Raw genomic sequence first — 24,556 nt, forward strand, 5'->3', positions numbered from 1 at the left:
GCTAACATTTTTAGGAGTCCTTCTTATTTGAAACAATTCCTCTATTATTTTATTTCTCAGAAAGTTAAATGCTATCACATCACTAGTTGACAATGTCTATCATCGAGCAATTTTAATATTTTTTAAAAAAGCATCAAACATTACAAAAATGTGACCAATTTTTGACCATGCAACTAAATAATCCCATATTATTACCGTACTTTGCATTTCAAAACACTGAAAGTAAAAAATAGCATAAAAACCATTATATATTTGAAAGTAGATATTTGGCTAAAATTAGGGAACTTATATTGTATAAATCACACAGTTAGAAAATATCAGCTCTCTTTGTACAATGTGATTACTGAAATTCGTCAACACATTCAAAATATAAAATATTTTGCTTTTGAATTATAATAACAAATTTGCTTCCCTGAGAAACGACTTTTGATTAAAATTCTAATATGCATAAACTTATTTGGAGTATAAAATTAGTGAAATAATAATATATTTATCACATTATTATTATATATATATATATATATATATATATATGTATATATATATATATATATATATATATATATATATATATATATATATATATATATATATATATATATATATACCGATTATTAACTTAATTGAAAACACATTTTTATTATTTGCTTTCATGATTAATAGAAAGATATGCATGCAGATAAATAGAAAGCTCATATTTCCATTTATGAATCGTCCTATTTATTCATTAAGGACGATTATTTCGTCAGTCGAGTCGCGTAGGACAAAAAATAATAATGGCCTATGACTAAAATATAAAAAATATAATTATATTTTTAAAGTTAATTAACATGGTTAGCATAATACTCAGGGCCACTTGAATTAGCCGATACGGTTGCCTGTGATATTTTAAATTCACTGAAAAATCATAACTTATTTGCCATGTATGCATTTTTGCACAATTAAAGCCACTTTAAAAATGCACGATGGGTAAATGAGTTTATTTATCCAATCAAAAATAAACCCCGTAATGGTTTGAACGAATAAGCAATGTGAAAGAGATGGCTGCAAGGTGTATTATTCGAAATACAGCCGATTTGCGCAGTCCATAAAAAAAGATTTTAAGTTGAAGTTATTGTGGGAGGTGAATTTTTTACCTAAAAACGAATGAGGATTAAATGCCATAAGCACTTTTTCATTTTTTTGGCGAACGTCATACTTGTCTAGATAAACTGCTATTTAAGTTTTTCCCATGCAGGTTCGTAGGCCGAAAAAGTACGAGGGATACAAAAAAAATCGACAAAAATTCGATGAATGTCAACTAATAAATCACTTTTCTCCCTGAATTTTGTATTGTAAATAAGGCGATCCTTACTTTTCCCCATGCCTCATACTTCTCAACTTAAATTAGAGAAAAATTATGGTGATTTTCACCAGGAGATAACACTTTCCGACGTAACGGATTCCCTGGCAACGGGTAAAATCATGAATGTAAGGTTTATTTTCAGCCCAAATAAACTTAATCATTTGTGATCATTTACTTTATTCAAAACCTACTTTAGTACTCGGGAAGGGCATGAATTAAAATAAACTAAATACATCTAATTTCGAATGCAGAAGTTAAATAAAATGTTATTTGTTTCTAAAATGTTTATGCCAGTAAAAGTTTAGTTTCACAGAATTCCGAGGTTAAGTTTTTGAAAAACATTAAATAGGAGCATAAAACCTTAGTAAATGTTTACTTCTATGTATAATAGGTTTTGATTTTGGTTGTATCCGTACAATAAAATGTTTAAAATAGAGAATTATGACGCTAATCGCGTTTTGGGACGAGCATATGCTACTTATATGATTATCTTATCAATATATTGTGATTTTATATATAATCTCGATTGCAATATTTATGTGGATTTTTGAATTTAAATAATAGTCTGTCAGTTGTGAATTCTTGGTTGAAGTTTACATATGTATTTAAAATTTAATGTGTAGTTGTAAATTAATGTTAAAATGTTTTCTCCATAATAGTCATGACGAACGTTAACAAGATATTCAGCATGTACATAAATATTTGAACGTTTACATTTTTTCTGAGGAAACAGCCGCCGAAAAAGTGACAGCTTATCTTAAAAGGCCAAATAAAGCATATAATCTAATGAAAATCATAATTTGAAGGAAGACATATTTGCTTATGCATTGTTATAGTAGCAGAGAAAAACATACGAAGTTCAAACTTGAGTGATGCCGACTGAATAATATTGGAAGAACTTAATATTAAATGGGATAAGTATTAATCACTTAGGTGATAGTTAAAAAAAATCCAGCACATGGTTTTGTTCAACTTAAAAGCATTCGAAGGGAATTAATGTACGTATATGTCATAAGAAAATTCATCTATTTGTGAAGCCAAATGGCTTTAATTTCATTTCCTGCTGAGGGTAGGGTGTCATCATTTTGTCATTAAAAGTTCCAATGCATTTTAAAAACGTGCGGTGCGGTCAGGCGATATTCGAATTGAAAATTACGGATTGCTAAAGGAAATTCAACCACATTAATAGATTTTAATGTTAAGGCCTTAGTCAATAGATTTGACTTCCTCTCTTTTTATGAGGAATTTTTAATAGTCATGATGAATAAATTTCTATGTCAATTTGATCTTGTAAATAACCCATTTATTGATATTATAAACTATGTAAAATATACCGGTGTCTAATCAATGATCTTTTGCATGCATATATTCGAAGCCTTTCCATTAAAATGTCAATAAAAGTCTGATTTTTATGTAGCAAAACAGCCCAATTTTGAGCATATATTTTCATTTGAATTCAATTGATGAATTTATCATGTGAATACAATGGTTGCGTCTTATTTTTATACATTGTAATTAATGTAAAATTTGTTCATGAAGTTAAATTCCGTTTACTTTTGGATGAACTGGGTAGGATTCTAATTACCATGGGTATTTTAAAATTGTTATCGATGAAATAAGATTGCATATTTTTGAAGACACATCTTTCAGTACGGTCATTGATAAAAGTTTTGACCTAAATCTTCATGCAGTTGTAGCTATAAGATTCGTGATGCTTGATTATTCAAGCCTCTATTTGGTATTGAAATTATTGATTGGATGTAGACTTAAGCACACTTCTATTATAAAAATAAATCTGATGACACATAAATGGAATCGGCGTTGATGGCAAATAACACTCAGGGCCTTATCCGAGAAGTAAAGAGTACTTAAAAAAAAAGGGGGTATTTTTTCAAAAGTTCCACTCTACCAAAACTTGAGGGAAAACTTGAACGGAAATCCGACCTTATTTTCGAAATTGATGCCACATCTGCGCGTGGAATCCACATGAAACTTCTCAGATAACAACGAGTCACCCATCAAACCTCTTCCTTTCTCAAAAGTGCGCAAGTTTCCCTCCTTATTTAGAGGCCGAAGTGGAAATATCCCTTCCCCGTTTGACGCAAACCAAACTGGGAGAGCTGCGGCGCTGTCCACCAGGCACAGAACTGTCATTTGCAGGGAAGAGTGCGGTTTCCTGAATGGTCGATTCAGTTTGACGAGTTTTCGCCATTTGCGCGAGGAACGCTTGTGGTACCCACATCGGGTTAAGGGAAATGTAAGCGAGAAATGATAAAAATATTTACGGCAACTCCGCTGAAAAAATCGAGGAATTGTCGGGGTCCGAAAAAAAAACGGAACTGCGAAGGGGGTAAGAGTTGATCCCGGGAAAAAGAATTGAGTTAACGGTCGAGCAAGGCGATTGAGGTGAATTTAGGAATAACAAATAAATCCTTGCGACCACAAAAAAAACGGAGAGTCGATGCATATAGGCAAGATAACTTAGAAGAGCCTACATTCGTCCCAACAAACAGGAGGATAAAATACGTCCTTATAAAGTAAATTTACTTAAAATAAATTGTTATGCTATGACTCATATGCTGAACTACCTAAATTTCCGGTCTTTTGGCGGGAAATTATAATTTCTAAAATATTTTAGATGATTACTTTTGATATTATTATATTTATAAAAAATTTGTATTATTTTATGACATAGCAATTAACAATTATCATTGATCTGGTTATCTATTTTAATGAATTGTAGTATTTTATCATATAAGACTCAATGCTTTATTTATATAAAATTATTGCAATGTTGTAAATGTACATATTTACGAATAACTCAGTGAAAAAGTCAAACTTGTTCGTGAGCGGACGATTGTGAATTTATATTGAAATTAATTGATAAAAAGTGACACTTCATAGTCGTAAGAAATTTATCAAACTACACACACTTGTAAACATGATGTTCAACACACTTTCTTCCAATGTTTCATTCGCAAGCATATCGCAAAAATCGGAAAAATGTTATATTAATTTATTGGAATATATATTTGCGTCTTTACATTAGTTCACTAAATAATTATGTGAAATGGAATATTGTTAATACAGTCATACTTATTTTGTGCATGAAACTCAGCTTCGATAAAATGCCATTAACTTTTCATTGATTGAGATGAGAAATGATGTAGTTAAAACACGTAAGATATGAAAACGGGATTATCGCGAGGGAATCTACCTCAGCAGTTATCAGATTTTCAGTTTGACATATCCTTGTATATTTGATAACGGAACTGAATTCCATTTAACTCATTGGAGACCCAAGGTTTTCCAGCACGATTGGGCAGTACCGCTTTCAGCAACGCCTTTATCTGACGCTTCGATCGACAAGAGATCGTATTGACCAAAAGCGAGTGCCAATTTTCTAACTTATCCCCGTTTTCTCCCTTTAAGAAGGTTATTTGCAGTTGCTCATCATAACAGTGAAATACTGGGTAATTTCTCTTATTTTAATGATCTCTAAAATTCATTCCTTAACCTAAGTTTACAAAAGTATAATGACTGTCATCGTAAGTTTTTATCCGCATAATTTGCTTTCAAAATTTTAATTTTATGATGTACTATAAGCTCAGTGTATATTGTAGTTCAGGTTCCATTGACCTGCCATCGGTACTGTATCGACAACAGCTGATACAAATGGAAATATGGCATTTTTTGCCTACGGCAACGATTGCGGTCACATGCAATGGTCAATACGTTTAATTGAAATTCTTCTCTTTCTTGTTAGTGTTCGTAAATTTCTCACTTCATACGTTCTTCGAAAAGCATATTTATTTTTTCTGTCCATCCATTTCATATCTATCACCACATTTCTATTGACTACAACCTTCTATTCTCTGCCTGCCCTCAATCATTCGTCTTACGTCCATGGGAAGGACTATGAATTTTAAAGTTTCAGTGAATTGCTTTCCTACAATCATGCTATTACTATTGGACGTTAGTAGTGGCTTCATCTGATAGAAAGCCATATTCGCCATTTTAATTTGCTTGCCATATCCCTCTAGTCAATAAAAATAAAATAAATATTAATTTTTTGGATCGACTGCAACTTGATGGATGTGTAAAAATATTTCTGTCAATGCCATTGTGTCGAATTTAATTACGGGCTCTCATGCTGTCCCAATAGTCGTTTTGTGACAATGTTTGTGACCTGGTACTTAGGATGTCACCCTTTTCATTAAAATGGTAATGCTAATTCTACTTGGTGTACTCTGTATTGACTAAAAGTCGTGGTGGAGCATTTCGTAGTCACCAGTTTCATGATTCCTTTTTATAACGGTAGCTTGCCAGGTTAATATTAATTTTTACTTGCTATTAGGGTCTTTTTTCACTTATACAAATGTTTATTAAAAACCAAGACTATTATAAACTAATAAATATATAAATATAAATCTTTATAAATGTATATATATCATATATATATATATATATATATATATATATATATATATATATATATATATATATATATATATATAGTATATATATATATATATATATATATATATATATAGTATATATATATATATATATATAGTATATATATATATATATATATATATAGTATATATATATATATATATATATATATATATATTCGAAAAAGAACACTCTGCAGCAACGAAACAAATATATAAAAAATTTGATTAAAACATATAAACAGAGAAAGGACACTCAAATACAATTCGACGGCATAGCCGTCATCAGAATGCCGTTCTCAGGGGAAGAGCAGGGAGGATACGTGTGGGAGGGTGAGGGGAAAGAGGTAAGATAGGAATAGGAAATGGACAAGAGCGGGGATATGTAGGCGGCTATTAGATGGATTCATTGGGCTGAGTTCAGTACGGGAGGTTCAAATGACTGAAACACCCACATATGTGCCATCTCGCGGGTTCTCCTTGTATACTGCTTGCGTATTCATGAAGGATTTAAATCACCGAAACACAAAATCAGTAATCAAAAGATTGGTCCTGGAAAGCAGTGAGTGTAGGGATGGGATAGTTGAATAATTTAAATGTTATAATTAAATATTTTGATCAATTTTTTACCTGTATTATGTAGATGAGTATGTATGTATATGTATACGTACATACATTCATACATACACACATACATACATTCACACATGACTACACGCATACACATCCATGGAAAAATATATATCCATACATATACTGTATATGCATCCATACAAGCAAACATATATATATATATATATATATATATATATATATATATATATATATATATATATATATATATATGTACATATGCATACACGCATATACACGTAATAAATGTAAAATCTTACCTATTAATCTTACTTTCTTAACTATAAAAACCTAAAACAGGAAAAATTCTTATTTCTTCGATCTCATGCTACACTGAGGTGAAATCTTGTGTAAAATATTTAGAATATCTAGTACTGGACATTGTTTCCCAGCTTTTAAAATCTTATTATAACAACAGTGCTCCAGAATGCCTAAGATCGGATAGACTCCTTCGCTTTGAAACACACTCTGGTAAATCCTTATCCCACCCCGAAATGAACCTGTTGGGCGCCCTTTGTTTTAAAGCCTCCCTGAATCTTAAGGATCAACGTCAAAGACATCGCTTACTGCTTGCAAAAGACAAACAGCTTTCGAAGAAAGTTTTAAGACTCCGCTCACCCCTTTTTAAGTGGGAGCCAACGACGAGCAAGGGAACAGAGCGGGTAGGGGCGTGAGAACTAAGGATGTAGTGGGAAGGGGAGGGAAAGAAGAGATGGGAGGGATGGGGCTGGGTGGAGGAGGATGACTGAAGGACAAAATAAAAAGGGGTCTCTCAGGGACGGTGTAAGCGGGGCCAGGGAAGTAGAGTCGGTGCGACGAGGGGAAAAGGGAGGTGAGGTATGTTGGTTGGGCGGATCGTCCCAGGGATTAACGTGAGGAGGAGGGAAGTTGGTTGCAGCGGAGCGGCAGCAGCGACGAGGGGAAAGGGGTGCGGAGGGGGTCTCGAGGGGGAAGGAGGCTGGAGGTCGGAGAGGGAAGAGGAAGGTGATTCGAGCCTACGCATTTCTAAGTTGACCCTTAAGCCACTCCACTCAAAAGGAAGAAAAAGAGGACAGTCTTCTTTCTTCATTCTCTCCGAGACCTTTAATGCTCTCCTGTTAGCCTCTTCTTCCACGGGAAAGGCTAAATATATTTCGCTATCTCAGGGAGAAAACATAATTACAAAGTCTTGTATTAGAGCAGCAATTATTCTCAATCGGTTTAGACGTAAGCGAAAGCCTTTGCCACGCTGATTAGTTTAGAATATTATACCTAATAAAATATTTATTGTTGATTTATTTTGTTTTCAGACTTCAAAGAAATGACCTGTTTGCAACTATGATTTCTATAGCAGTTTTCTTACCCTATGTGATACTAAGTTGAGTAGAATGTATAATTTTGTAGGGAAGGGGATTTTGATATATGCCAGTAAAATGCACAACTGGTTTGGCGAGAAATGGGTAGACACTTTGTTTGCATTCATCTATTTTGCAATGACCAAATAATCATCCGAGTAACATATGAGTGATAATTTGAAATGATTGAATTGTGGTGACTTAAATGAAATGCAAATTTTACATATTTTTATATTATTTCTGCGAAATGAAGTTTTGTATCGTAAAAGTAAATTTTTCTTCGAAAAGTATTCTACTCTGCGCGTCTCTACTGATGCATTACAATATTCGGGCTCCTTCTGGTTGAGCCAGAAAAACTCTTTTAAAAAAAAAGAGTTCTCCCTAATCGTTAGGGCAGTCAAAAGTTTCTTCCCATTTAAATGCTGCCAGTCCTTAAAAAGCGTACATCTTTTTTATTGACGCCTTTCATGAAGAAGTAACAACTTTGCATGTTTCTGAAAACTTAGGGTCTCTCACTTTCCTCCAGTTCGCATACTAACGCGTAGCTAACCATTTGAAATTGCCTCGCGAAATTTTAATGGCAGAGATGAGGCAGCATTACTCTAGAATTCTCCTACCCTTGCCATGAACAGCATCATGGGAAACTTTTTGGATTGGGTTTATAATGGCACGTGCGAAAAATTGCACACGATTAAGATTTTACAATATTGGCTCATCTCCGGCTATTAACTTTCGGGAACCGGGTTGAGGTGGCTACGGACTTTGCCCAAATCGTGGGTGGGCTAAGCAAAAATCAAGGTTAAGTTTCAATCATTTGAAGCCTTTTTCTTAGGTCTTAAAAACTACAAAAAAAATTCAGGACGATTCCATTTACACAGCAACACCCTCAAGTGATCCGAACTACAATTCAATCCGGCATTCTAACCGTCGATGATTTCTCGAGCTCACAGCACAGATTCGTAACTAAGGATATTAATTAGTCAAGAGAGAGTACCGGAAGGATGTTGAGAAGGTGAGAATACGTCGCTAGAATACGGAAGCCTACTCATTACTGATTAACTATTCTTCTTCGAGATAGGACAAATAATTTTAACCTGTAATACAGTTCTATTTGGAATCTCAATTTATTATTTTTTTATAAATGCAAGCTGTTGATAGCTGCCCCTTGCAGGGAGTTTATAATACTTGAAATGGCATAACATCAGCGTGATTACCCGTGTTCTGCACTTGCGTGGCTTAACCTCAATCGAGATTTATCGTCAATTGAGTGAGACATGTGATTCCGGTGTTATGAACGAGAATAATTGGCGCTCAAAGGGTGCAAAAATTCAAATAAGATCGAATATCAATCGACAAACCAGGAGACCTAATCGCCATGTTTTAGCCACGGGCAACTTTATGTTGCTTGCTCCAGAGTAGGTTCGCCTAAAAATTTATATATTCTTTCTCCTGGATATGAGACAAAAAATGTAGTTTATAAAAAGGTGTTAAATAAAAAAGATTCTTAAATTTGTATGAAGTAGTGTATAATTGTACTTTATAATTTGTTGTTTTTATTTATGTAGTATATTTATATCACTGTTTCTCCCTAACCCGTGCAAAGCCGGGTATTCAGCTAGTCTATCTATATATATAAAGGAGAGTGTTTGTTTGTATGTATGTAATTTGTTTACTTTTTTGCTGTCATAGAAACAGCATTTTTCCAACTATGCCAGCAGGGTAATTTTGCAAGAACACTATTGTATTCAGAATTGCCGAGATATTATACGTGGAATACATCAAGGAAAGTCTTTTGTAGAAGAAAAATGGGCACTTTGATCCCGAGAATAATATTTATTCATATGACGCATTGGGCCGAGTCTACATAGTCCATCCTAACAACGCCGAATGTTATTTTTTAAGAATGCTTCTACATACCATTAGAGGACCTCGCTCATTTGCCAAATTAAGAACGGTAAACGGAGAAATATGTGAGACATTCAGTGAAGCTTGCCAGAATTTAGGGTTGCTAGAAGGAGATCAACACTGGGATGACTCATTGTGAGAGGCCAGTTTGATTTCTCTTCCAGGACAAATCCGAATTTTGTTTGCCATCATAATAACCTCCTGTAATCCATCTAACCCAAAAACATTATGGGAAAAATATAAAGAATCAATAAGTGAGGATATACTGGCTAAAGTTCGAAGTGAAAATCCTACATTGGATATTACGTTTAACTCCGACATTTTTAATAAAACTTTGATTATTTTGGAGGAAAAGTGTATCACCATGGTTAACAAGACTTTAGTGGAACTCGGTCTTTTTGCACCTGTACAAGATCAACAGGGTGTATTTTATCCAGATTATATACGTGAAACTAGCTACAATGTCTTAGACTTAGAAGCATACATCGCGGATAAAAAGCCACTTCTTAATGAAGATCATAAATTCGCGTACGAAACAATAATGGATCAAGTAGATAAACAAGAAGGAGGTATCATTTTTCTTGATGCTGCTGGTGGCACGGGAAAAACATTTTTAATTAATTTAGTTCTCGCTGAAATCAGGGTTCATGGAGAAATTGTTCTAGCCATTGCATCTTCAGTAATTGCAGCGACATTAATGGAAGGAGGAAGAACAGCCCACTCTGCCCTTAAGTTGCCACTTAATATTTCCCGACAAGAAAATCCCACATGTCATATAAATAAAACAAGCGGCCAGGCACAAGTTCTTATAAAATGTAAATTGATAGTATGGGATGAGTGTACGATGGCTCATAAAAAATCTCTCGAGGCCCTCAACGCAACACTTCAAGATCTTAGAGAAAACTGCAGTTTAATGGGAGGAGCTCTGGTACTCCTGTGTGGAGACTTCCGTCAAACTCTGCCTGTCATTCCAAAATCGACTCCAGCCGATGAAATTTATGCCTGTTTAAAACACTCTGTTCTATGGAATCATGTCCAAGAAATTAGCCTTAAACAAAACATGCGAATCCTCTTAAGAGATGGGAATGCTCAAAATTTTGCCAATAAACTTTTGGAGATTAGAGAAGATAGATTAGTTATTGAAGCATCTGGTATGATAAAATTGTCATCAGATTTATGTGTATCGGTGAAAACTCCGCGATATGATACAAGCAGTCTATCCTAACGTTAATTAAAATTATAAAAATTTAGAATGGTTGCGAGAAAGAGCCATTCTTGCTCCTAAGAACGATGATGTTAATGAAATTAACAAGGAGATACTAGCCATGCTGCCAGGAGACGTGATTGAATATAAATCGGTTGATACCGTAGTGGATGCTGACGAAGCCGTCAATTATCCAACGGAATTCCTAAATTCACTTGATCCAGCTGGATTGCCACAGCATCGCCTTATACTTAAAGAAGGATCTCCAATCATTTTATTGCGAAATTTAGATCCACCAAAACTCTGCAATGGGACACGATTGTGTGTGACAAAATGAATGAAAAATATAATCCAGGCAGTCATTTTAACTGGAAAAGGAAAAGGTGAAATAATTTTTATTCTACGGATACCTCTAATCCCAACTGATCTTCCCTTCAACTTTAAAAGATTACAGTTTCCAGTCCGGCTAGCTTTTTCAATTACCATTAATAAATCACAGGGACAGTCTTTAAAGTTTTGTGGTGTTGATCTAAGATCGCCATGTTTTAGCCACGGGCAACTTTATGTTGCTTGCTCCAGAGTAGGTTCGCCAAAAAATTTATATATTCTTTCTCCTGGATATGAAACAAGAAATGTAGTTTATAAACAGGTGTTAAATAAAAAAGATTCTTAAATTTGTATGAAGTAGTGTACCTGTATTATTGTACTTTATTATTTGTTGTTTTTATTTATGTAGTATATTTATATTATTGTTTCTCCCTAACCCGTGCAAAGCCGGGTATTCAGCTAGTATATATGTATATATATATATATATATATATATATATATATATATATATATATATATATAGATAGATAAACTTTTTGGAGAATATTTAAGTCCACTATAACAGAGACGAAGACTATTACAATTTTCCACCAAAAAATTAGTGGAAAATTTTAATAGTCTTCGTCTCTGTTATAATTAAACAGTTACACCTCATCACACCTGAATCTGCAATTTATCCACCTTCATACTTCAGCATGTAAAATTAAAAAAATACTAGGCGAACCACAAAATGCAATTTAACATGTAACCCACATATAGTATGCTCCATTACTTTATTTATTATATTAGAAGAAATAAATAAGTTACCATAACATTTAGTGATAGGTGCCGTCATCGCCATTTCACTAACCCTATTACGATATACCAGTATAGTATTTTAATGTTTTCTTTTAAATTATTCATTGCTGTAAAGTCATTTGATAAAACTTTTTTCCGAATATCCCTTTTTCCGATTTTTATTTTCATTATATTATATCCTTAAGGTAATAGTTTTCCCGATATTTCTTAAAATAGGAAAACAAAATAAAAAATAATAATTTTATCATCGGTAGAAAAATATTGAAATGAGTGTAAATATTCTCCTAGTGTTTTTTCCACGCTCTATGACTAGAGAGATTTTAGCATCAGTATATTTTTAAATTATTGTCAACAAAAGTTTTTAAAAAGCTAAAAGAAAACAATTAAATTCACACCTGTTAGCTCATTAATATCCACCAGAGAAGATAGAGGTTGAGAAATCCAAATGAAGAATGCCGGAGAGAATAAAAAGAGAAAGCTGCAAGAAAATTTGAAGCGCAATTAAGTTTTGACGAAAGTATAGTAGGATGAAATTTAAAACCAAGGGTTGGATATAATCCAAGCATTAATTAACGGAACCTAAATGTATTGAGGGATAAGAGAATTCAAAGAAAAACAATAGGATATGGTAAAAAAAGAATAGGGGGAAAAATAGGCTTCAGCGTATAGGATAATGATAGGTACTAAAGGACGTCCAAATACGCCAAGCTATAGATAATGGCACAAATACTTTTTTGGGTATTTTATTCACTAGGGATTTACCAATTCCAGAAAATAGGAATACATTGGAGGGACAAGAGGCTAATCCGCAACCTGCACAGGTCTCAGACTACTCAGGTGCGAGTGGGGAACGGGGAGTCCGAATGGGCATTGTTCGGAATAGGTGTAAGGCAGGGTTGCCCTTTGCTACCGGTGCTGTTCATCGTATATGTAGAGGAAATGATTCAAGAGGCAATGGAATATCTGGAGGTAGAAATGAAATTCGGATAGTAGAATTCGTAAAATTAATTAGGTTTGCTGATGACCGGGTTTTAGTTTGTCGGTCGGCCACGGGGTTACAAGCATTGCTTGGAATAAAAGTATTGAAAATTCAGTGCGATTGACATGGGATGAGAATAAATATCAATAAAACAAAAGTCATGCGATTTTTAGAAATAAAAATGCTAAGCTTAACATTAAAATAGGAGAGCAAAAACTAAAACAGTTTACGTTTATCGGAAGTGTTTTGAACCAATATGGTCAATTTAGTGGGGACTTAAGGAGAAGATTCGGGCTAGGAAGACTTTCGCAAGGAGGAAATTGAAATGATTCCCGCGAGTAATTTCAGGGAACAAATGACATTGATGAATATGAAAGACTTGTGTTTTTAGCTATACGTTCGACTTAGGGTGGTCATGCCGCGTGTAATCAATCCCGGAAATCACGCTCCTATTACATCAAAAGATATCTCCCAAAGTTTCTTGACATAGAGGAGATATATGTGGAAAAAATCCTGGGGGCAAAGTTGGGCGAAAAATCAACGCCGCTTCATGGGTGTAAAATAATAATAACTCACTGCATAGCAAGAATAATTCCTTTTCGATTAAGCGATTAAATATATGATCAACTATAACTAGGAAACTAGGAGTCGGATTAAAGTACAGAAAAACGCCGTTGTTTTATTTTTTACAGATAAAAATATAATCTACTCCTAATTCATGCAAGTGCTCAAATGTCTGAGTGATAATGATTGCAATTGTTATTTCCATGCGTCTTATGCATTTTTCTTATATTATTTCGTATTCCCAGCGTCAACTTCGACTTATTTAGAAAACACTTTAATTATGTATGAATGTATGTAACATTTTATGTGCAAACTATGATGAAAATTATCCATTCAATTAGTCCATCTGGTGAGCCTGATTATAAGTATTAAGTTGGAATCCACTCGGCTTGCCTAAGCATTCTACCCCGTGTTTTAAGCAAATAGTATTGAATTGGTGGGGTATATAATAAGATAAGATTTTCATTGCCTTTAAAACTAAGCACTTGTACTAATCAGGCATTACATATAATTTGTATACTGATATTTAAATTCAAGCCGTGATTCATATTCGTGGAATTTTATGGAGATCGTTATAATTCGTTTATTTCCTACTATTTATTTGTGTTTCCATTACACCCAATGATAATTGGAAGAAAATTTCCATTTGTTTTCAGATAACGTGGCAGAAAAGGCTATTCTTATTATCTCAGTTGCCTCATTCACCCCTCGCGCTATCTATGCGTCATACTTTTCGGTAACATTTAGTTATTCGTCGGCGCGATTTGAAGCGATATGTAGACACTTTCAGGAGTGAGAATAACGGTAATATTTACCTGCTATTGAAATATCATTTCAGCGCAGCTGGAGAGAGCGATTCCACGCCATTCGATCGACTGTACACATAAATGTTTCACAGTCCACTCCATGCATGCGTTAAAATAATGTGACATATTTTAGAAGACCCCCAAATGTACGTTAGTCGAGAGCATATAAACGTTTTTTTTTGCATTATACGTGCCCAAAAAGAAAATAATATATAGCACAAACCCTCCCACATTTTCATTCAAAAGCTTTATCTCACCGTGGAAAATTCACAACCTCAAATTTACCCAAATTAATTACTCGATCGAGTTCACATGTGCGTGTGAGCGCTAACGTTGGGATGGTCGAGGACAAGGGTTTCCACGAGAGGAGGATGAGGGGGATAGGAAGGGATCTTTGGGATGAGAAGGGGGGCGGAGTGAGATAATAAAATATTTTTCTTTGCATTTGAGTACGTCAAAATCTCGTCATTAAAATTCATGGGGTAGTCCTTCGTGTTTCTCTCTCGTGTACCTATTGCCAGCGTTTATTATGCTGGGCCTCAGATAGTGACGATGCTGCTATTGAATTCAGCAGCCTTTGTCATCGGCGTGTGCTCCCCCCTTCGTACCCCCCTCCCCCCTCCTCCCCCTTTCGCGCCACCCACTATCCGAAACCCCACCCACTCCGTACCCCGCTAAACTCAACTCTCATGCCCCTTCCCCCCATTGCTCTCCGGATGCCACCTCCCCCTTTCTAAACTTGGAGGCAACGACCACCCTACCCCTCTCTATCCCTTCCTCCCCCTCCTCTGCTAACCTCCTATGTCCATCCTACTCAACAAACCCACTCTCTCGCCTCCTAGCACCCCCCCTCCCTTGCACACATCCCTTTCGCCCTCACTCACTGTCCCTCTCTCTCTCTCTCCCTCTCTCTCTCTCTCTCTCTCCAACTCTTCTTCCCCTCCCCCTCCCGGTACATACAAACTCACAGACTCTCCTGCACACGCAATTCCAAAAAGCAACGAAAATTAAAACAGCCGGTCCCAGCAGCCGAGTGCTCTGCCTATATTGAATGCACCACTAGTATGAGATTGCGAGCAAGTGCCTGCAGTGATTCCAGTGAGAGAATAAGGGGAGTGGGGGTGCGGTGGTTGGAGGCAGATATAGTAGGCGTGAGGGCGAAAGACGGGACGATTGGAGTATGGGGGGTTCTTTTGTTTATTTATTTTTTTTTGGTAAATGCACTCCCTCGCCATCACATTTTATGTCCTGACCAGTGAGCATTTTATTCATTTTCACGGCGTGAGAGTGTCGGCTCATGGTACCCACTTGGACAGATATGTTTTTCCCCTGTCGGCAAATAACTTCTCCGATGAGCACAAAAATACTGTGCCGCAAATAGGCTAGCAGGAGGAATACTCCACATGCTCATATGCCATGTCTTCAAAAAGGCGGTCAGAATTGAAAAAAAGATCGCCCAAGTAAAATATTATATGCGACACAGTTATTACGGCTAAACTAACGGGGAAAGTTACGATTCCCATTCCAACTTTCAAGTTAGAAATGTATTTGTAGAGCTATATGGTAGTTAATACTTAAGGTAGTAGTTAATTATTTTGGTTTTGTTATCATTGATGAAAACAGTACTTGAAAGTTAAATGGCCAAGAATATTCTCACTCACTTGTGAATTATCAAATTATAATCTATTCTTTTATTGTTAATTGTTAATCCTTCTCAGCTAATGTTTTGATTTTCAATTCAAATCAGTATCATATATTTTTGCTTGGACTCATTAATTTCCTTATTTATTCTATCAAAGCATAATTAATCTTATTTTTATTGTTATGTGAATCGGTACCAAATGATGTAAACCTCAATATGACTAGGTCATATAGATGGCTTGTCAACTTCAATGGCGCGCAGTATTGTATTTTATTCCTGTTAAAATTTATGCTCTCATACAGTGAAAACGTTTTGACTTTGAATTTACACTTTCAAAATCTCAAAAATAAAAGTGTGATATAATTTTATGTGATAATTTGTTTTTTATGTAAGTAATGTGTTCGATGGTGTCAGAGAAACCTACCTCTGGAATTCATATGATTCTTCGTGGACATCGGCGATGATGCAATGAAAAGTAGTAAAATTATATACCACGACATAAAAAGAAAAGATCCTTGAATGTCCATGCGTTGAGGAAGGAAATAAAATAAACCTGAATGTGCACTTGTTTGCCAAACCGGAGCAAAAAAAATTGCCGTTTTGCGAAGTGCATTGCTAGCAGATTAGTAATGGATAAAAACATTTTTTTTATCACCCGACTCTTGTTAAACGCAGGAGGGATTAAACCGCATGCTATTTCGCTCCGTATCGGAGAATATACAAATTCCCGTGTGCAAAATAAAAACGCAAAAAGGTCGACCAATGTTGAGGATCGAGGGAAAAACATGGGGCTTGCACATGGGAGCCAAACTGTAGGACTTGACCGCACTAGAGTTTTTTTAATCGCGTTCGTCATCTATATATTTAACCACTATCCGTACGCTCCGGTTACAAAAAACCTTATGCATGTTTGGGTAGGTATATCTTGCATATTCACGGTACAACTCTGTTGCTCTGGAATTTGTGTTCAGTCACCCGAGGGAGCCCTTAAGAATTTCGGAACTATGGCGGCTACATGAATACTAACACAAATATAATGAGAGTCGGGAGAATGTGAGGAACTCCTCGATCGCCGTATTACGAAAACTAAAAATCGAACGGCATGTCATCTGAAGTGCTTTCTAGGTACGAGGAATTTTCACTTCTTCGGCCATAAGGGAGAAGATATGACATTCATCTGCGTGGCGCAGATTGGAGGTGATTTGGTCAGCAGCAACTTGGAAGTCAGGTTTGGGAGAAAGGGAAGTGCAAGTTGGTGGAGTCGAGATGTGGGGAAGGTTGGAGGAGGAGGGCGGAGGGTGTGTGTAAAGGCACTCATAGTGGAAATAGAGTTCAGTCGGAGTCCTGACGGCAATTATCTTTTGTAGCCCTCCGCTTCCTATAGCACTCCCTATGGACGGTTGCTCGCTGAAGCTCTAACGCCGTCGCAGCTCACCAGTTTGCTAGTTATCCGCCTTCCCCCCTCTCTTCCCCGAATAACCTCCATACCTCCTCTTCGATTCCTATACACACTTTCTATCTCATCATGTTCTCTCTGGTTTTAATTCATTCCATGTTTCGAGGCTCATTTACGCGATTCCTAAACCTCAGTCCTTGTTTTTTTTCCCTTTAATATGTGGCTTTCCAAAGTCAAATTTTTATTTCTGTATTTTCATCATTTTCTGTATTTTCCTGTTGAAACCAGAGATCACGCACAAAGCCAAGATATAATTTGTCCCATTTACGCAATTCTCTCACGATGGTATTTTCTTTTTTCCCCCGCCACGTGCAACACTGAAATCCCTGAAAATGAAGTCTCTAATATATTTTATGTTAATTTAATGCTTTGGTCACTGAAATCGATAAATGTGAATGTATATTCATTTATATTAACATTAGGATAATAAGTATCTTTACCCGGGTTACTTATAGTTGTCAAAAAGTGTAAAATGAAAACACTAGGTTAGATATTCGGCCCTTGTTCAAAATGCGCATTTTTCACACATGATTTCCATGGACTTTTCATCTTTAATATACTTTCTGTATTTGGGATGGGATGATTCTCCCGTAGAAACATTCCCTCAACCTTTCAGATGAGAGAATAGTGGTAGGGGAAATCTCCAACGAACGCAAGAAGTAATTAAATGATGGAAATACGTAGTAAGTTTAAGTAGGAGTATGCTGCTACTAAATATTAAATGCTGTGGGGCAGCATACTCCTTCTTGCACCTGCATATCAAAGGGCTGGCGTTCACGAAGACAGTGGACGAGTGTGCTGAGGAATAAATAAGATTGAGGTTAGATGGGAAATGAGAAGCAGGGTGGAATGAGGTTCGAAGGGAATAAAGGGAATCCCAGTGGAATTCGTGGATGAAAAGGAAAATTCAGAAAGTCAAGGCGCAAGAAACTTGCTCAAAAACAAGGCCCGCGTAGAATAGTGTATAAATTAGATGTGAGTACAATGAATGCGATCACAGGTGTCTATGAAGGTTTCATTTTGAGAAAATTCATATAAATGGCTATTATTTACTCAAATACTCGTTCTCCCTCGTCACTCCCTTGCTTTTACCGCATCACATCTACAAACTTTGAGAGAGAGAGAAAGGGAGAGAGAATGAATAGTGGTCAAATGAGAGAGAGACAACGTTTGCGAGTGGTGGTGCCGCTGAAATAATAAAAGTAAACGCAAGAAAATGCGGTTGCGCGAAGGGAAGGAGCTAATATGGAAAGCGGGATGCGGATGCCAAGGCTCTAATATCCAGAATCGGTGTGGTGGAAGCAGGCATAAGGTGGGCACATAATGCTTGCCTTCACATGTGCGAAACGAAGCAAACGTTCCTCAAGGGTGAACCCAGGGGTAATACTCTCTGGACAAGGCAAAGAATACTCATAAGAAAAAAGGAGATGAAAGACAAGTCTCCCGGAACGAGGTACAATAAAAAGGAAGAATGAAAGAGATGGTAAATGAAACTTTGATTAATATACAAACGGGGTGGAGTAAAGTTGGTGGTGCCAACTGGGGTGTTCTGTAAACTTCCGAAAAAGGGTGGTTTTGGGGGCGCTCGGAAAAAGCCAAAGAAATCAGAAATCCTACTATAGTCCCATTCAACATGAGTAATACAATTGAAGCTACCATATGACGGTTTATATATTTAAAGACCACAGAATACATCTTGAAGTAATGCAAACGCATGGATTAGAGGAACTATGGGATTACTATGACATTACAACCCAAAATTGGTAGGTAAAGAATAAGGATTACAACTGTGAGCCCGGAAACTAAAATCCTTCTCCGCGGGTGATGGGCGAAGTCCATTTAATTTTTAGCAGTATGCTTTTTTTGTATCCCAAGAAGTGTAGGTTTTGGAACAAAATTGTGATCTCTATCTTTTTCTCACTCCAATAAATATGTGGTAGAGAAGAAAGAGAATAAAAAAGAGAAATGAAAAAGAGAATTAGGAAAAGTAAAACAGAGGAGGCGGACAAAAAGAAACAGGACAGGAACCAAAACTTTAGTTCGCAGGTATTCTGAAATATAAAAGAGGCGGAGTGAGGGAATTGGAGGGAAGACAAAGGGGACCCGTGGCGTGCAAAATGGAGGTGGAGGAGAGACGCCCGTGTTGGGCCAGGGAATAAACGCGAAACGACGTTTCCTGGGGTGAAGCGGAGAGGAGAGATAAAGGAAGTGGAAGAGAAAGGGAGATACGGAGAAATGCAGCGTGGACTCGGCAGAAGAATCGTGGGAGTGGTGAAGGACAATGGAAGGAGAGAAGCCGGAAAGAGGTTGGGTGGTGAGGGGTAAGAGCAAGGCAGCCGAAGGAGTGCAGCGGAGAAAGGGTTCACAGAGCAGGGTCGTTTAAGAGGGACGAGGAGGAGAGGGAGCGGCAATATAGGCCGTAAGTACCCTGGCTCTCGCCCCCCTCGCATGTAAATGGTTACCGTAGGGACTGAGATGACACACCAGGCCAGCTCCTTGCGTGAGTACGTACAAGCGCACATGCTGTGTCGCTGTGTTGTGTGTGTGTGTGGGTGTGTACGTGGGTGAGCCTATATAGGGTTTTGTAGTGTGCCCACCCTTGTTTAAGAGGTGAAAGGGAGGGTAAGGAGGACTGGAGGAACCTTGGCCATCGCCAAAGGCTAGGTTCTCCCCTTCTATCAGACTGGAGATTCCGGGGGAGAGCTAGAGAAAGGGAGAGAGAGAGAGAGAGAATGCGTCATGCTAGGACGGGAGTTATTTTCACGCGGAGGGATGGAGAAGGGTTGGGAAAAAAATATGAACGGGAAGAAGGGCAAGATCAAATGGCGAACACGGAGGAGGTAGAAGGTAAAAGAGAGAGGGAAAAAGGAGGGGGGAGGTGTGGGGATGTAAAGGAAAGAGGTCGAGGCTTCAGCACGCCCTCGCTGTAAACGACCACTCAAGATGACGGACACCCCTCGAGCGTTTCCCGGCATCCATAAGGGAAGGAAAAGGAAGGGACCGGTGTTATGCTTGGCCGCCGCCGCCGCTGGTCCCACCGCTCACTTTTTCCTTCTTACCCGCCGCCGTTGTGCCCACCGCCATCTCCTCCTCCCATCCCCACGAGCAACACGCCCCCCGCGCTCTTTCCGTCGTCCGAAGGAAGCAGATACGAGGGGTTTTGGGAGGTGCGGTGGGAAGGAACAGAGGGATAGGCATAGAGAAAAGTATGAGGGGGATCCGGGGGCGCGTAAATTTCGGTCAAACAGAAGCCTTTCTCAAACGTAAATGTCCCACTCGTGCGGGTGAGGCTGCTGGAGAGAGCACTGTGTTTGAAATGACTCCTCTCCCTATCGCAGGACATGTATTTTTATATAAATGTGTTGCCGTGCACGCATCCCGGCCGATGTTTGTGACTCCTGAAGCTGAGTTTTTTGAGGATGTTTTATCGTGTTTTTAGACATGATGCAGGATTTGTGCTGGATGATGGAACAGTTTTCAGTACTCAATGTCATCCCTAGTATTAATGCTCTTTGATGCTTCTTTATCTTTGAATTTTAATTGAATGACTACCACTAGTCCATATCATACAGAAATTGTTGATTTTTCTTCAGGAAAAATATAATTTTCATGAAAAGGTTCAGAAAAAAATTAAGTCCTAAGTTTATGATTGCACCTCTATTATTACTGAAGTTCTATCACCAAAGTTCCCACTGTTGACGAGACATGTTATAATTGTTATTCTTTGAGCAGTAAATATAACCACAGATATATTTGATTGCATAATTCGACTCTTATAAATTCTCTGTGTTGTAATATTGCTACATGTACGATGAAATGAATTAATACCTACTTTTTTCATAGCTTTGAGGTGTTTCCATTATTTTTCATGAAATTCGTGATTTTCTATTGAAGGATTTGGGGATGGAGATTTATCTTCATCATTCTCGAGGAACACAATAAATTATACCTGTGAATGTAAATAACTACAGAAGCCTTGCCGCTAATAACATGCGCAAGGTAACATAGGGGTAGATGTCAATGGCATAGGGCTATTATCCTCACTTGGAAGGGTCATCTCATAACAGAAGTAAAGGAATTGAGAATAAATATTTGAATCTGAAAGACCTTGTTTTAAAAGCTGTGAAAGTAAAGTAGTAGTAGTGTATTCATATAATATTAACTCAAGTTAAATTATTACTCCATTTATATTTCATTTTTTTAATATTCGGTCCCTTAATACAAAATACATTTGGTTGCATCATGTGGTATAAAAATACCTACACCTGCCGAAGGTTGCTAAAAGTTGAAACTATGCATAAATATATTTCACTTTTCTTATTTTTACGTAATTAGGTGTAAATATTTATGCATGCAGGATCCTTTGAAAATTAAATTGAGATATTCAATAAATAATAGTTTTCCCCTTATTTGGCGCGGTGAAAGTAGGATTTAAATATATTTCCAAATGTAACTAAGAAGAAGAATTCCTTTATTTCCACGAATATATTTCATGAGGTTCCCAGCACGAAGGATAACTGTTTTCATAATTAAAAAAAGGAATTAATGCGGACATTCATAATTTAATTCTTCCTTCCAAGCCAATATCTCTCGTAGAAATCAGTGGCAGTTCTATTTTTAGTTGACCTATTAGTGCACGAAGTCAAACTAAAGCATCCGCGTATTTATTTTGGGGAAGATTATGAAATTACCGCGCAGTATCCTTTGCCTTTAAGGCCACCTGTATCCAACAACCACCTGCTATATGAATCGATATTTTTCAGGGAACTCTGACAAGGAAGTTAATTTATTTCAAACGACCTCTTGCCATTCTCATCTAGAGCAACAGTTAAAGCATTAGAACCGAAAAGGGCATTTTATCTTTTTTTTTTGTACTTCTGGAGTACACTTTGGAAATGCATTTCGGTCTATTTCAAATTAAAAAATTTGGCTTACAAAGTAACAAGGGTTTATGAAGTACAAAAAGGACATGAATTTTCCAATTAAAATTAAAAATGAATGCCATTTCAATTAGTAAGTATAAAACCGTGAGGCAAATTCAATCGCCATCAATATAAAATGTGTTCTTGTTTGTTTCTTACGGTATGCTATGCCGAACATTGTTTGTTCATCCTTATCAAAAATATAATCAATGAATATAGTCCTATTACTACGACAACAGAGTAAATTAATGGTCAAGCATTATTTTATTTTACCTAAACTGAAATTTATTTCATGCCATTTGCCCACTCGCTACTTAACTAATTAAAAAGATCAAAGCAATTAGCTTTTTAGCTTCAAATTCCGTCACAAACAGACGCTGTAGAACTTCTATTTCACGGAATAGAAACAAATGTTCTCCAATGAAACAATGACCAATCGAAATATGTCCGAATTCCTAGAATCAATCTTATCTTATATTTCGTTTCACTCATTCATTTCTGATGGTTACCGGTATTTTATTCACATTAAAATTGATAAATAGCCATTATTCTGATTTTATGTAAAAGACAATTGATTTGTGTGCTAATTTTATGCATAAAGAAATAAATTTACAATGATGAATTTTTTTTAAATATGCTTACTCTGACAATTGTATGCTTTCTCTACCGCATTTAAATAGAAAGAGTTAATCGAGTTCTTTAAAAAATCAGAAATTTTCATCGCTTAAATGAAAAGGCTAAAATAATAAATATGGTGTAATCAATTTTAAAATAATATCGTCATTTATAATATGTCTTTATTAGTCAAAAATTAATTATCACGATAATCATAATATTGGGCTATAATAAATATATTTTTCCATCATGCAAGAAAAAATGTCTGAATTATTTAATATTATGAAATATTTTTATTATTACATTTTTTTAATTTGCTGTGTTAATCTACGTACTTAATTGATTTTCGCAGGCAAAAATTGAAACCTCAGACATCTCACAGTAGAGTATTTTCAAATATTGCCAATTAAAAAGCAAATAAATGGGGAAAATGATTACAGTACAAAGTACAAGAAAAGAATTTAATAGGCTTTTAAGTAGTAAATTTCGAGTGATATCATCATATTCTAATTCTAACTTAAGCATAGAAAATAGAATGTTGGTTATTAGAACCTTTTGAATTTTCCAGTTTAGTGAAGCATCCAGAATAACCATACCCAAAAGGAACGATTTTAATCGCCTCGAAGCTCTTCTGCTGTTTACAAATGTTCCTTCTGCTTAGGAACCAATTGTAAAAAAATATGAAAACATAATTTTCTCTTACTATGGTAAGCACAACAAACACGACTAGGGTCTACCTACATAAGACCACACTACCCAAACGGATCACACTATGCGCGAGGGCTTGAATCTCTCGGTGAAAATGACTTTTTATAAAATGTCTGACTTTGAACCGGATCGGGAAAAATTTGGCTTGTAGCCGACCAAAACATTACGCAGGGAGGGAGCATTTATTTTTGGTTTTACTAACTTGCTCTCGCTCTCCCGACATTTTTACAAACGCACACACCAATGCCTCCCACCTCCCCGATTCCCTCCACCACCAACCCCTAGATCTCCCCTCACCCTTTTTTTTCAAGCTCTCAAGGGAAAAGGAAGGGGGGTGGGGTGGGCGGGAAGGGGTGGAGTTCTGTGGAACATGTGATGCATGCAGAGTGGGGAATTCTGGCCACCATGCCCTCCTCCCCGCTCACCTCAAAAACCTCCCCTTCGCATCTTCACCCCCTCAAGGCCCTTCTCCCCTTGTGTTGTCCTCTCATGCTCTCACGCCCCCCGGCTATAGTCACCTTCATACGCCTCAACATCGTCTCCCCCGCATTTAGACCCCGCAACCCTTTTTTCTCCGCGCACACACTGCACGGCTGCCATTACTCTTCCCCCCCATCTCTCTCTCTCTCCTCCCCGTCTCCATTCCTCTCAATTCTCCGTCCGTCCCACTAGCCTCGGCACCCCGCTCCCCTCCGCCCCTTAGCCCTCCACCCCCGACCACCTCTCACCTTAATCTACCAGCCTCTCCACCGTAATTGCACGTCCTGGGCATTCCAAGTTTTACTCTCTTCACTCCTATTTTATCCCCCTCATCCTCACCCCTCCCGCTCTTCGCCTATCACCTTCCCCCCCTTATCCTC

This window comes from Hetaerina americana, unplaced genomic scaffold, assembly GCF_022747635.1.
Source record: "Hetaerina americana unplaced genomic scaffold, ioHetAmer1.1.p SCAF_30, whole genome shotgun sequence".
NCBI lineage: Eukaryota > Metazoa > Arthropoda > Insecta > Odonata > Calopterygidae > Hetaerina > Hetaerina americana.